This window comes from Strix uralensis, chromosome 13 (genome assembly GCF_047716275.1).
Source record: "Strix uralensis isolate ZFMK-TIS-50842 chromosome 13, bStrUra1, whole genome shotgun sequence".
Taxonomy (NCBI): domain Eukaryota; kingdom Metazoa; phylum Chordata; class Aves; order Strigiformes; family Strigidae; genus Strix; species Strix uralensis.
Window position 1 is genome coordinate 16,322,151 of NC_133984.1, and position 12,425 is coordinate 16,334,575.

Consider the following 12,425-nt stretch of genomic DNA (forward strand, 5'->3'; position numbering starts at 1 on the left):
GCGAGACTTAATAGCCATCGCTGTCCCCTGCTTCTGTCCAGGCCAGAGTATCAGATATTTATGTGTAACAGGAGCTGGAAAATGAGCTCCTTTCCATTGATACTTTCAATAAACCCAGCATTTTTAAAGTCAGATACACAAACAAGAAACAAGGAAGTTTTGTTTGTGAACAAGTTCTTCATGTGTTTTTGGTCAAAAGCAATTTTTCTTCCCAATTTTCAGGTGTCTGGTTTTTTCCCCAATATCTTTTCCCCTTCAAAAAAGAAAGAGACATCTTTTGAGAGTAGTCTAATTTAGTTTAAAATCAATTTTCATTAAAAATAATTTTTTATGAATAATGTTTGGATCAGCTATAGATGGAGCACTAACCACTTCACATTATAGATTTAATAGAGCTACTGAGCAAAGTTCACTCAGATGAAAGAGGCCTGCAGGGCTAGAAGTATGGTTTATATGCTGCCTGAAATTGTTAGTTCAGGTCAGCTTGTAGCATATTCTGAGCTCAATTTACATTTGGCTCAGGCTTGAATGCTGGGCATCAGTAGGTAGGCCACAACAATTAACTGGTTAGTGGGATGACTTAACAACAATCAAATGCTAAGTAATATTTCTCCAGGCCAAACATACCTGTGACCATTTAAGGAATCATTTTCCAGTGAAGAGCCATTTACTTCCAGCTGGAAGCAAAGAGTTTTGTCACTTGCTTTTTTTTATAGATGGAAGAGTTAAGAAAATCCTGTATGATTATTAATGGAGTATGTTTTACTTTTATTCCCTGAATACTGTAAGATATTTAGCATTGTCTGAGCAGCTGAACGGTGGTTCTATGATCTGTTGAGCTGGCACAATAGCTCTGCAGCAGTGAAAGCAGCATACCTTTCTTTGGACTTACCCTGCTCTCTGGGTTATCTACCTGTTCTGACTATCAAGTTCACCTTTTGCAGAGTTAATTTAATTAACTAGAATGGTGGAAGATGCCACCTTTTCTTACCCGCTATATACTTGGCAAGCTAAAATGGATCAAAAAGTGATCTTGCAAGCAATAGCTGGCAAATAAAGGTAAGTAGCTGAAGTTTATGGCTGGGATGAGATGGGGAAGGAGGGAAGATAGGTGAGAAGAGAACCAACACGCTGTTATGCCGCTCCTGCCATGTTGTGAAGTGATACCTTGCGGCTGCCACTTGAATTTGACATACATGCAACCCACTACCAACGAACTGTGGTCCCTTTTTTTCTCCTGTGCTATCCTCAGTTGTGCATTCCCATCACTTCCTTTCTGCCTGCATTTGCGTAGATATTTGCTGAGACTGATCACAGAACTGATCTGGCTGAAAATCATGCTGTTGTTGGGTTGATTTTGAGTTCATTTCCCGCATCTATCCTGGCACAAGGAAGGTGATGGAAGCACACACTTAGGGCAGGACTGCCCCTTCTGGCAGCACCAGGCACTTAGGTCAGCTTACAGCAGCGCACCCAGCAAGTCAGGAAGTGAATAAAAACTGGCTGCAGAGGTTTACAGCCATGCTGGGAAAACTGTGAACATGTAGAAATGGTTGCAGTATTGTAGCAGTTTTTTTAAATACTCTTCCAGTTTGTATAATGGAAGCACTTCTAGTTACACAGCTGAGGGTATTTTCAATACTTACATATATATGAAATCTATTTTGACAGTGTATCTGACTGCCTGGAAGCCTAATTTTATCTAAATTTATACCTGAGAAACCATACACTTTTCATATAACATCAATATAGTGAAATTACACTCATTAACTCACTGTAAACCATGATGCTTGTTGGCACATCTGCTAAGCAAACCCCTTCCATCATCAGACAATAATCCACACTGAGAGCACATGTAAACTCACTGAAGTTTAGGGTGGTCTCTCCTAAATGTTGAACAAACTGACCTGATAATTTTAATCTCACATCAGACTAATTAGGAATTATTTAGTAAAGGCAATGAAGTTGGAACGTGGTAAATTTTCTAATGTGAGGAAAGAATGAAGTTCACTGTTTTCACTTTAGGAACATGGATAGCAAAGAGTACAGATGAAAGGTAACTCTAAAGTAGATTAATTAGGTTCTCACCACAAGTATAAACAACTGAATTGTTTCTTATTTTAATGAGACAACACTTGTTATTTTGTGAATAAGCATACTGTCTGCTAAGTGTTGACTGAAACCCAGACTAGGTTTTGAATTTGTACTGAAACCCGGAACCAAAAGAAACTATTTTGACCTGAGTACCACATGCGTGTACAATACAAAACACCACTGTAAATATAGGTGGGTTTTCATGACAGTTGAGTACTCTATACTAACTTAAACTGCAAGGACAGTGGTACCCCGAGTGTTCCCTAAAATATCAGTAACCCAACAGTCAACTGTTAAAATAGTGGCAAAACTCCCACTAACTAATGGAAGCCAAATCTGGCCTTTAGTTTTGTTTGTTTTGTCTAAATAGGGAATAAATGGAGTTTCTTCAAAATGTAACTTTAATCACTACCTCTGTTACACAGCCTCACTACTTAAGCTCCAGTTTTGGCAGGTATCTTGGCTAAATGTCAAACAATTCCATCAGCATTTTGAAGACAAATATTAGACAGAGACGGCATCTGAGATAATTTCCCCAAGCACCATTCAATTAACCTACTTGGCTAAAAGGTGATGTGAAAATCAATATTTTGTAACAGATGCTTGTGTTTCAGATGAAACTAATCAATAGGCATCAGAGCAATTTCAAATTAAAGACAAATACAGATAAAGTTACAATATCGAGCAGTTTAGGTACTAAATGTATTGCAGCTTAAAATAGCTCTATTATTTTGGGCAGGATATTCCTCCGGTTACAAATTCAACATATCATTGCTTTTATTAAATTAATTATCACTTTTCTAAAATAAAAAAAATAAAATTACTGTCATTTTGGGAGAACTCACAAAACAGATGCGAGTTCCCCCTGTTGGTCCTACAACAGCTGTTAACTGGAACAGTGCGTTAGGTTTCCTCTGAGTATACCAATTTGAACAGACCTGAATATTTGGAATATTGGAATATTTGGAAGCAGTTTTTCTCCCTCTATTCCTTTTAGCCTTGTATGTACACAATGAGATGAACACAACAGGAGACCCAGCTTGGATCCCAAAGGATAAATTTTAGGATCAGAGGGTATGCTATTTTGTACCTACAAATAACGCAAGGAGACATTAAACATGCCAGTGAAACAAATACAAACAAACATGGCTGCTTGAACAATAAGAAAAGTTTCTTATTCACAAGCCTTTTAACAGGAAGGGTTGTCAGTAAAGAAGAGGAACTGTACAAAATGAGCTGATTCTCATTTGTGTTTTCCTTTATACTATATATATACCCTCCAACCAAATTTACTAAAGTAAGATATAGGACATGCAGAAGCACTTCCAGTGAATTGTCTTGGTTCCATAAAACCACTGTGACACTTCTGGCCAGTGGCCTAGTTCTCTTTGGTTGCAATAGCAATTTGCTCTTTGGCAGCAAAGTGCATTAATAACTTACTTTCTATACTTAGTGGGGAGAAGATAAACATTTTTCCAAATGTGTTACGTATGGGTTTCTTTGCATGTGAATTCTTTGCCTTGGTAGGGCACTGTGAAGGCAACCCCCTCTCTGTGGTTCCTTTGCAGTTGTCAGTGTAGATGTGGGATAGCCATGGAGATTCTGCAACTGTCGGATGTTGGTGTCACACAAAGGCTGCTGCTCATCTCTGCTCCCCAGGGACAAACAGTAAGGCTGCCATCTTTGCTAGGGAAGACTTACATGGAGGATACCATCTACTCTTCTTTTTCCTGAATATCCTCAGCCCTCAGCCAGACCAAAAGCAAAATGTAAGGTCTGATTGTGAGTGCCCCTCTCCTTCCAATCATTTTAAGGAATATCCATTAAATGCTTGATCCATTAGATGTTTGATCCCAAGGATGAGAACTCTTTTACAGGTTTTATTTATTTATGGAGACCCAAAGCTAGGTCAGTGTATAACCTATTATGTAACAGCCTAATCTATTTTTCTATTGACAAGCTATTGACCTTTGGAATGGATTTTTTATAACAGAAAGCATGTGAATCTTCCCACAACATTTTTACAGCATTTACCAAATACTCAGTAGGATGGATTCTCATTCCCACTACAGTTATTAATAACAAACTGTACATTGCTGCAGTGTAAGTACTGATTCACCAAAGAACACTAAATCTGATTATTAACTCCCATGATTGTACTAGTCTGTCAGTGAGGAATATATTTTAAAAATGTAGTAAGTATGGGGGAAATGCAAGCTGTGAGTGATTTATAAGAACCTTTATGATTTTATCACCAAACAGGCAAGAAAGGTAAATATTCAGAAAAAACAAGCCCTAATTCTATAAATTGTTTTTCTGCATTCCTTTAGAATTTATATCAAAGCGAGGAAAGGGATTATCATCTTTAAAAATCCTATTTCTCCATGTTACTGTTCTCTTGAGAAGAGGTTTAAGAATATGAAGATTTCTCTTCAGAAAGAAAACAGCTAAACCAACTCAGTCAGAAACATGAGGAATTTCCTAGATGACCTATGGATTTATATTTCAAGGTTATTTTGCAGGGATACTGAGAGCTATTCTTTCCTTTTAGGCGCTAAAACAGATCAGATAATAGGATGATTCAGGGTACTGGTAATAGGCCGTAGAACCTTTCACATTTAAACCTCCAATCAAATCCATCCAACTCATTCAGGGACCTAGGTGGCATTTATTATTGATCCTAGTTCAGTTCTCAGAAAGTAGACAACTTCCTCAATAAAGGTTCAGACATTGTTGTACTTGGCACAGTGTCCCAGTCAAGAAAATGAAGATACAGATAAGCTATCTATAGGTAAAATGCTCTCTCTGCTCCTGAACAACTTAAGAATATCTAAAAGACAAAGTACAGGAAAAGCGAGCACCTCCTGTAATCATGTTTTAAAAAATCAAGGTGAATATGCTCATAGAATTATAGTAGGCTGTGTCCCTAAATTCTTATCTGTTAATAATCACTGTAAATCCTCTCCCTATTATCTAAATTTCATCAAATTAATACACCATTGTGCAAGAAATGGTTTCTTAAGGACTGAGAGCAGAGTATCCAAGAAACTGATAGAAGTGCCATCAAAACAGCCAAGAATAAACTAACATGCCAATGTTCTGTTGATTTATTCCAGAGCGATGCACCTGGACCTACCAGCTGTCATACATATTCCATCTGGAGCAACAGCTGTCTGCTCAATAGTTGTCATATTGTCTGACACAAACAATTGCTTGTTAAATTTGTCATCAGTGATTCTCTATGGGGTTTGAAATACTGGAAAATGTTACATTTTGTTCCTGTCCTTAGGTTTTGAACATTTTTTCTTACATAACGCTCAAATGGGATTTTGTGCAGCTGTGCAACTCTAGTCAAAATTACAGGTCCTGGAGCACCTCCAAAAAGGTCAAGTTCAAGGTGGTTCACTGTGAGCTAAGGATACTTAAGTAAGGGGAGATGGAAAGTAATGTTTAGCACATCAAATTATGTGTCAGAGAAGATGGAAGGATCTGGTCAGATCGCCAGGCTAAAAATATGAGACTAAAAAATACACTTTATACAAACTATGGGGGAGAAGGAAGAAGGAAATTCCAGATCATCGAAAGTATGGAAGATGTTACAACAGTCAGGGCTGGGGAGTGACCTTAGAGAGTCATAGCTATGGGGAAAGAACAAATATGTTTATTAGAAATGTTATTAGGGAATGTTTTCACAGAATCACAGAATCATCTAGTTTGGAAAAGACCTTGAAGATCATCTAGTCCAACCGTTAACCTAACACTGACAGTTCCCAACTACACCAGATCCCTCAGCGCTATGTCGACCCTACTCTTAAACACCTCCAGGGATGGGGACTCCACCACCTCCCTGGGCAGCCCATTCCAACGCCCAACAACCCGTTCTGTAAAGAAATGCTTCCTAATATCTAGTCTAAACCTTCCCTGGCGCAACTTGAGGCCATTACCTCTTGTCCTATTGCTTGTTACTTGGTTAAAGAGACTCATCCCCAGCTCTCTGCCACTTCCTTTCAGATAGTTGTAGAGGGCGATGCGGTCTCCCCTCAGCCTCCTCTTCTCCAGACTAAACAACTCCAGTTCCCTCAGCCGCTCCTCGTTTTGCATGAAGCAGTGGAATTTGAATCCTAGATGAATGAAGCAGCACGTTATTACAGGGTTGAGCAACAGGGAGGACTGTGGTATTATTTCCTGCGAAGAAGATATTCAACAGGAAATGAAGCAACATTATTGTCATAGGAGAATGCTTAGAAATGGAGAGATAGACCTGAAAAACTTCCAAGCATGGACAAGCTTTGAAGATGAGAGTTGATGAAATCACCATACAAATGTGCGTAACAAGAAAACCTGGAAATTGAAGACAGTCATGTAATATCTCTGAAGAACTGAGAGAACAGACGTGTACCCATCAAAATAGATGCTTTATGAACTGTAAGAGATAAACACCAGGATTGAGGGTAATGAAAAAAATAGACCAAGATGCATCCTGAAAAAATTGCTTTTAAAGTATATTCCAATGGGTAATAATGGAATCAGTAAAGCACATATTGCATGGGAAACCTAGTTAGCAGATATAACCTGCCAGGTACCTGCCAGACAATTATCCACTTAATTACTTCTTTGTAAGTACTGTTTGTGGCACAGGAGAATATGGCATGAGTGAAAATATTCAGCATGTTAACTTAAACTGCTCGTTACACACAACAAATAAACAGACACAAAAACTCTCTTCAAAAAACCTTTCAACTAACAGCATGCACTGTCAGAAGCAGGTGTGTTTTCTGAAACTCCAGGACAGAAAGTGTATTCTACAGAAGCAGAACAGCCCTGTCCTTGAGAATGACCTGCTTTCCTCTCAGCTGTATTCATCCATGGCTTGCTGATGCCTCGTAACAGATTTGCTTCCTTTTCTGGACTAAGCTAAAGATTAAATAATACTATATAGACAATTTTTTAAATGATCCTTTTTGGATCAACAGTGTGGACTTATTATAAGTCACCCAAGATGTTATTCCTCAAAAAATGGGTTCTGCTTAAGCATCACTAAGCTTAAGGATTTTGAAAGGGGAATCAGTGGTGTAAAGAACCATAGTCAAATGAACAGCAGATATCTACGTCTCCATCATTCAGCTAAAGGGTAAGTCTTTTACTGGATTTAGGTTGACTGATGCCGATCTGTATATTCACTGAAGATAGAAAAGACAGAGAGATTGAAAAACGAAGAAAAAAATGCAGTCAGATTTTTGTTTTTTTTTTTTCCATCGACATAATTGTTCCTCTTCTCACCGAGAGGTGGCACCTGAGCCACGCCCCGAGCGGTCGTCTTCACCCCACGCACCAGAGATGACAGCGCTGCACATTTCCACACTCCACTAATGATTTATGAGGTCAGACACAGGCTAAACATTCTTAGACTACCAAGCAGTATATGGTTTGTGACTGAGGTCAAACATCAGGGTAACATTTAGTCATCACATGTCAGAGTAAAGTCTAAAGGACAAAATTGGGTGCAACATACTTCCTACCAATGGAGAAACTTTGGTTTCAAAGAATAAGGAATGAAAAACTTGGAAGACATAGTTGTAAATGTTCACTACCATAGTCATACATCCATATTTAGTTGTGGATAGTGTGGCTTTCAGTTGTCTGGGCATTCATTTTTAATGCACTGATCACACTAAAATACTGATGAAACATGATCCTGGATAGTAGGTGTCAGAATTTCTTATCCCAGAACTACCTGTTTATTCACCATAGATGGGGTCCTGAAAGCTTTCTTATTTTGCAAAGCTTGTGAAACCTTTCAGACTGGGCTGGGACACTGATAAGAGTTTAAAAAGATTAGGGTACTGAGACAAAACTTTATCTTAAGTTGTTCTTACAAACTACATTTACCACACAACAACCAGCTTAGCCAAGTGCTCAGGCTTCCCAACACCAGCTGCATACCTCTGCAAAATTAGTAATAGTAATCAACGGTAATGTAAATAATTTCATTCCAAGCACAGCACTCTATAACTGGGAGAGCAAAGAACCAGCAACCTCATGGAGTCCCACTGGGGTGTCTGTTGCAATCTGGTAGATCTTTGATGAAATGATGGTGAGAACCTGCAAAAAATCAGTCAGACTCCTCTAGAAGGAGAAAGAGGTGATACTTGTGTCTCTAGTGAAGATTCCAGCTCATTGTTAAAATAACCATTCTTGAGATAGAAGGAGAAAAAGGAGCGGGAAGAATATTTATGTAAAGGTCTGACAACACTGTAGAATATTTTTTCCTTTTGGAATTCAGTAGATTGTACAAAATGTTAGATATTTTCAAGAACATTATGGGGGAATGTTCTGGAATATCAAAATGTTTTCTTAAGCTATCTAAAAGAGGCTACACACATCCCACACAGAGCTACAGCTTTTTAGTATATTAGGTATCTGTCTAACATCCTAGCCATGAAAACAAAATGAAATAGTATTACTGAAATTTGGAAATCACATTGTAATAAAGGATCTACAAACACAAACACAGACAGTACCTTTGAGTGTCTCACAAATACAATTAAAGCAAAAGTATAGGAAAATATTCAAAAAGCAAGTTATTTTTGCATTCACAGATATCTGGAATAAGATTATGTGGCACTTAAGTACAGAATCGGAATAAACGCTTCCAAGTTCTTTTACAATTTCAAGCAGAAAGACAAGGTGGTAAAATGACAGTGATGGTATGCATCTTAGCATGCTCAACTGCTGAGAAAGAACAAAATGTGCCTACATTCACAATGATGATAATAATTTAAAGCTCTGGAGTATGCAATAGCCTGATAGATTAATACAGAAAGGGAATTTTGGTAGTATTTACACTAGATGCCCCAGACACTGAAGACTGTTGAGAACCAAGGGAATTTTGTCATTGATCTGTAAAGGCTTCTACAGCCATTGAGTACATACTTCTATTTCTCCTAACACAGCAAGTTCTGCAAATAGAAGATCTCTTCCTCACAACTTAATGCAGGTTACAATGCTCGTCTTTTGCCAGGATGATTCACAGAGGCATTGTGCACTGAGCGCAGTGCTCACCGGTGCCCTGGTGTATTCAGCAATGTTCTATATTCAACCAAGACTGTGAGTATTAGTGTCAGTTGCTTTCTGGTTGGTCTCATTTGACAAAGGAGACAGAAATGTGCACAAGGGACATGTTCTAATTTTTATTTTTAGACAGATCTTTACAACCTTGAACAACTATCAAGAAAAAGAAGCCAGTGCTGTAAACAAACTCTGAACTAGAGATTCTAAGACAATTCTAATTCAGACAGTAGGGTCAGGAGACTGCAAAGGGTCTGTGAAGTAAAATGCATGGGGCTTCCTCAGTTCCATTTTTGCGTTGTCCTAGTGTGTCTCCTATAGCCATCCACCTGCCTGTAGGTACCATCTGCCTACTCTGTGAAAAATCTCAGTGTCAGTTGCTTTACAAGTCTGTCTGACTTTTGAGACTGTACACATGCAGGTCAGAAATATTACAGCATCCTAAAGCAGGCAGTGAGAAATTATAACTTCACTATATCCCACTGAAGACTTGAACTATAATGGTAACATGCTGATTTACACGGAAGAAGGTTTAGAGGACACGATCCTAGAAAGAACAATGTTCTATTGATTGTCTGAGGTTACTTTAAATCTTTTCTTATAGCAGATTGTTAGGCTTAATTCTTTAAGGCAATTAGATGCTTGTATAAAATGGCAATAAGGTTAAAAAAGTCTGACATGGACTACGTTAACTCCCAGACAAATTTCTGTGAATTTTGCAGTGATAGACCCAAAGTCAACTGAGTTACACTGGTGTACCAGTGTGGATGTTTTATGGTCCAGTAGTACAATTTAAGACAAATTAAATGATTAATGATTTTAGGCTTAGGGTAGGTGCACGTAATGTCTACTCATTTGAGAATGGAAGTTTGTAGACAAAACGTAATTTATTAACATGAACAACACCTCTGTCTTCCTGCATAATGTTTTAGGATGTAGCCACAACAGTCAAGATCTGAACAGGTATTACATGAGCAATTCTGCTGACTGCCCTCCTCTCTCCCTCCATTTTATTAGAAAAGAATTCACTGGTTCTATAAAAAAACAGGTGGATTACTTGTGGTCATGTGGTGATGATACTTCAAAATAAATAATTTTAGTTAAGTTTTCAACCCATAACCCCAAGTCTATATACTACTTTTTTAATGTGTCTTAGACTAAAGTCATAGACATAAGGATAGTCTATTTTGGGAAAATTCTAGCTGTGAAAAAGAGTTGTGAAATAACATAACTCCTTGAATAATAATAAATTTGCCATGTATTGAACTTAAGTCTGTATCTGTGTCCTCAAGCTGGCATGGCCTCTCTGCAATGTGTGACATCTGTTGTTGCATAGGCCCTGAAATGGCACAGATTTACTTGCCACAACACTGTCAGCTATTCCAAATAAACTGACACCTATCTCTTGTTTGCACTGGTGAACATCCAGGCCCTGAAAACTGAGGTAACGTGGCTGCTTCCTAACAAAGGAGAGGGTGCGAGTGCCTTAAAAGCAAGCATGTGTAAAGGAGAAAATTTTAATTTGCATCCCTTAGTAAAATATGCCTTTGTATTTATAAGTCTAAATATGGAAGTTTGCATAGACAAAACAATTTGGACACAGGAAGAGAGAAAACATTCTGAGCAGTTACATTGTTGTAAATCCTGAAATCAAAGTAATTACTCACTGAGTTGGGAATCTAGCTCCTGGAGTACAGTCTATTTATTCCCTAATGAGGATTAAAGTTAGTAGCCTCTGTACAATGATTAAGTTTCATGACGAACTTGGAAGGAAGATGGTAACACTAATGATGAAGACCAACCTGCTTGCTAGGTCTACACCAGTGATTTGCAAAGGAACTGGTCCAGGTATTTGTCTCTCATCTCACAATTGTTTCTACTTACCTCATGGTATTTCAATTCTTGAGGCACTTTTGGAATGGAAACATAGGTTTCTTTCCAGATGAAAGTGATACAAAAAAGGAGATACACCCTTTTCACACCGCTCCAAGAGGGAATCCTCCCAGGAGTTACCCAGCACACCACCTATGCATACAAGCTGCTCCACTTTGCTAAGACCTCTCAGCAGCATAGTACAAAAAATGAGATGTAATCTGCTTCTGCCTGTTCTTTACTTTTCTTGTTAGTTCATCTGTCAGAACTGGATTTTACATCTCTTCATTGATTCTTTCAGTTTCTTCTTTAGCTTTGGTGATCTTTTTGTGCCTTGTCCTTCTCAGCCTGCCTTCTCATGGACATTTCATGACAACCCCCTCTATTCTTTTCAGCACGTCCCCCCTCCCCCTTCATTCGCATATATTTCTCCATTTCATTTACATTTTTCCTTCTTTTCAACATGTCTTTGCTAGTATCCCAGCCACAGTTCCCCAAAGGTACATCCAGGAGCCAAACGATTTGGTTACATTGTGTTAAGAGACAGACAAGGCCTTTTTAGCAAGGAGGATTCTCAGGAGGTGATGGCTGACTGCTGGCTGCTGTTGGGTTTGATCAGAACAGGCAGCACTGCTGTGTTAAAAATGAAAATAGTTGTTCCAAGGATCTGCCACGTCAGATGTGTCCAAGAGACAATAAAACAGGTAAGATCTTCAGAAGGAAGAAAATGACGAAATGCTTGTTCTCTCCTGCTGGCAGAGGAGAGAGATTGTCCTTGAACTCTTCATCTCTGGAATTGAGGACAGCAGCTTGGTAAGGTGCTGTTGTAGTGCACCCATACCCTGGATTCACTGGTGACTGCAATATGAGAATTAGGGAAAATGAAAAAGATTATCCATGCCTGGGCACATGGATTGCTGAGGATGTGTGAAGAGCTACACATCCACTGTTGGAATACATAGAAAGCAAGAAGGTAAGTAGGAACAGGGGGAGGAGCAGCAACAAGCAAAGTGATCTTGGTGTTATCAACATCAGCAAGAGGAAGCTCCTACCCTCCAGCCCTTGGCAGTGTTTGCTAGTATGGAGTCTGGCTGCTGAGATCATCAGTGTGGGACAAAAGTTTGCTACAGAGGCCCAGACTGTAAGGAGAGAAATGGGTTTTTCGGGTGCTTCTGAAATAAAGTAGATAGTAAACTGCTGTGTTCAGATTTGGTTGCTCTAGGTCAGACAGCACCTAGCACCAAATAACCTTTCACACTAATCCTCAGCAGAACTGTGAAGAAATGGGCAGCAACTGCTTCAGTACAGTAATTCAATTACTATGAAAACCACAGTCATAGATTTTACTGGGGGAAAATCACTGGGAGGAGTACATGACATTGTCATACTGT

The 12,425-nt window shown here is 38.8% G+C and overlaps 1 long non-coding RNA gene across 3 annotated transcripts in view; it reads right to left on the reverse strand.

The window, feature by feature from the left end:
• LOC141949070 (uncharacterized) overlaps positions 1-12,425 on the reverse strand; it is a 68,315-nt gene that overhangs the window by 2,576 nt on the left and 53,314 nt on the right. For 2 of the 3 annotated variants that reach the window (XR_012630653.1, XR_012630651.1), the window contains one exon: positions 9,272-11,892. The exons of the other annotated variant lie outside the window; for it this stretch is intronic. This is a non-coding gene — a long non-coding RNA (uncharacterized LOC141949070). Of the gene's footprint in view, positions 1-9,271; positions 11,893-12,425 lie in introns of those variants that run through there. 3 annotated transcript variants of the gene reach the window in all.